This window comes from Loxodonta africana, chromosome 5 (genome assembly GCF_030014295.1).
Source record: "Loxodonta africana isolate mLoxAfr1 chromosome 5, mLoxAfr1.hap2, whole genome shotgun sequence".
Taxonomy (NCBI): Eukaryota; Metazoa; Chordata; class Mammalia; order Proboscidea; family Elephantidae; genus Loxodonta; species Loxodonta africana.
In genome coordinates this window covers 21624239-21627606 of record NC_087346.1, presented here as the reverse complement: position 1 = coordinate 21627606, position 3368 = coordinate 21624239, and the positions used below count along the sequence as shown (strand labels likewise).

Here is a 3368-nt window from a genome sequence, read left to right as displayed (position 1 = left end):
GAGCTCCTTGGAAACTCTATGGGGCAGTTCTACTCTGTCCTATAGGGTCGCTATGAGTCAGAATCGACTCGATGGCACTGGGTTTGGTTTTTTTTGGTTACCATAAGTGAAAAGAAAGGGAGAAGGGACAGCCGTTGTTTAGGAAGTATTGAGTTTCTGAGTGATGGGAATTTGGCAACAGATATTGGTGATGATTGCACAAAATGATTGACGTAATTGATGTCACTAAATTTTACATGTGAAAAAATTTAAACTGGCAAATTCTGTGTCATATATACTTTTACAATAAACTGTTTATGTCCAAAGATGTCTATCACACAGTTGCTTATATTAAAGAAAAATCTGGAACAACCAAGTAATGAATCTCACATGAAAGAATATTATATTTTTGCAGAATATTTAACAGTATGGAAGAATGCTTTGGACAGAATATTGAATTTTAAAAAATGCTAGGCTTTTTTACAAAGATGGTGCTGAAAGCAAAGAAGGAAGCCCCTTTCCTTCCCAAAACTGAAGCCAAAGCAAAGGCGTTGAAGGCCAAGAAGGTGGTGATGAATGGCGTCCATAGTCACAAAAAAAAGATCGTCACTTCACCCACCTCCTGGCGGCCCAAGACACTGAGGCTGCGAAGGCAGACCCAATATCCTCGGAAGAGCTCCCCCAGGAGAAACAAGCTTGACCGCTATGCCGTCATCAAGTTCCCTCTGACCACTGAGTCAGCCATGAAGCCATAACACATCTGTGTTCATTGTGGATGTCAAGGCCAACGAGCACCAGAGCTAACAGGCTGTGATGAAGCTCTATGACATTGATGTGGCCAAGATCAACATCTTGATCAGACCTGATGGAGAGGAGAAGGCGTATATTCAACTGGCTCCTGACTATGATGCTTTGGATGTTGCCAACAAAATTGGGATCATCTAAACTAAGTCCAGCTGGCTAATTCGAAATATAAATTTTTTTCGCCACAAAAAAAAAAAAAAAAAGGTTTTTGTTATTAGGTACTATCGAGTGGGTTCCAACTTTTAGTGACTCTGTGGACAACAGAACAAAATACTGCTCAGTCCTGTACCATCCTCACAATCATGCTGTGTTTAAGCCCATTGTTGCAGCCACTGTGTCAATTTATCTCATCGAAGGTCTTCCTCTTTTTTGCTGACCCCCTACTTTACCAAGCTTGATGTCCTTCTCCAGGGACTGGATCCTCCTAATAATATGTCCAAAGTAAGTGAGACCAAGTCTCGCCATACTTGCTTCTAAGGAACATTCTGGCTGTACTTCTTCCAAGACAGATTTGTTCATTCTTCTGGCAGTCCGTGGTATTTTCAATATTCTTCACCAACACCATAATTCAAAGGCATTAATTCTTCTTTGGTCTTATTATTCATTGTCTAGCTTTAGCATGCATAATAGGCTATTGAAAACACCATGGTTTGAGTCAGGTGCACCTTGGTACTCAAGGTGATGTCTTTGCTTTTTAACAATTCAAGGAGGCCTTTTGCAGCAGATTTGCCCAATGCAATATGTCGCTTGATTTTTGACTGCTGCTTCCATGGGCGTTGACTAAGGATCCAAGTAGAATGAAATCTTTGACAACTTCAATTTTTTCTCCATTTGTCATGATGTTGCTTATTGGTCCAGTTGTGAGGATTTTTGGTTTCTTTATGTTAAGGAGTAATCCATACTGAAGGCTGATGTCTTTGATCTTCATTGGTAGTGCTTCAAGTCTTCTTCACTTTCAGCAAGCAAGGTTGTGTCACCTACATTATAACCCAGACCAAAATAGTTTGTAAATTAGTCTTCCTCCAGTCCTGATGCAGCATTCGTCTTCATATAGTCCAGCTTCTCGGAATATTTGCTCAGTGTGTAGAATTGAATAAGTACGGTGAAAAGATACAACCCTGACACACACCTTTCCTGATTTTCAACCATACAGTTTCCCCTTGTTCTGTTCAAATGACTGCCTCATGGTCTATGGACCAGTTCCGCAAGAGCACAATTAAGTGTTCTGAAATTTCCATTCTTCACAATACTATCCATAATTTGTTACGATCCACACAGTTGAATGCCTTTGCATAGTTGATAAAACACAGGTAATCATCCTTCTGGTATTTTCTGCTTTCAGCCAAGATCCATCAGGCATCAGCAATTATATCTCTTGTTACTCATTCTCTTATGAATCCAGCTCAATTTCCTGGCAGTTTTTTGTGGATGTACTGTTGCAATAAATTTTGAATGATCTTCAGCATGATTTTACTTGCGTGTGATGTTAATGATATTGTTTGATAATTTCCACATTCTGTTGAACCACTTTTCTTTGGAATAGGCAAGAATATGGATCTTTTCCAGTCAGTTAGCCAGGTAGTTGTCTTCCAAATTTCCTGACGTAGACAATGAGTGCTTCCAGCTTTGCACCCATTTGTTGAAACATTTCAATTGGTATTCCATCAATTCCTGGAGCCCTGTTTTTCACCAGTGCCTTCAGTGCAGCTTGGACTTCTTTCAGTTCCATCGGTTCTTGATTGTATGCTCCCTCCTGAAATGGTTGAAAGTCGACCAATTTTTTTTGGTAAAGTGACCGAGTATTCCTTCCATCTTCTTTTGATGCTCCCTGTATCATTCAAGTTTTTGCCCACAGAATCCTTCAATATTGCAACCAAAGGCTTAATTTTTTTCTTCAGTTCTTTCAGCTTGAGAAATGCTGAGTGTGTTCTTTCATTTTTTGGTTTTCTAACTCCACATCTTTGAATGTTTCATTATAACACTTTGTTTTCTCAAGCTGCTGTTTGAAATTTTCCGTTCAGCTGTCTTTATCATTTCTTCCTTTTGCTTCAACTACTCTGTGTTCAAGAGCAAGTTTCAGAGTCTCTTCTAACATCCATTTTGGTCTTTTCTTTCTTTCCTGTTTTTTTTTTTTAATGATTTTTTGCTGCCTTCATGTATGATGTCATTGGTGTTATTCCACAACTCAACTGGTATTTGGTCATAGTGTTCATTGTTAAAATCTAATCTTGAAATGGTCTCTAAATTCAGAAGGGATATACTTAAGGTCGTACTTGGCTCTCATGGGCTTGTTCTAATTTTCTTCATCTTCAACTTGAACTTGCATGTGAGTAACTGATGGTCTGTTTCCAGGACGGCCCCTGGCCTTGTTTTGATTGGTGATATTGAGCTTCTCCATCATCTCTTTCCACAGATGTAGTCAATTTGATTCCTATGTGTTCCATCTGCCAAGGTCCACATGTATAGTCACTGTTTATGTTGTTGAAAAAGGTATTTCCAATGAATAGCACTTGGTCTTGCAAAATTCTATCATTCAAACTTCTCTGCTGTTTCTGTCACCCAGGCCATATTTTCCAACAACTAAT

At 39.2% G+C, this 3368-nt stretch overlaps 1 pseudogene; it reads left to right on the top strand.

The window, feature by feature from the left end:
- Positions 1–467: 467 nt before the first annotated feature.
- LOC135231476 (large ribosomal subunit protein uL23-like) lies at positions 468–2896 on the top strand (annotated as a pseudogene).
- The last annotated feature ends 472 nt before the right edge of the window (positions 2897–3368 follow it).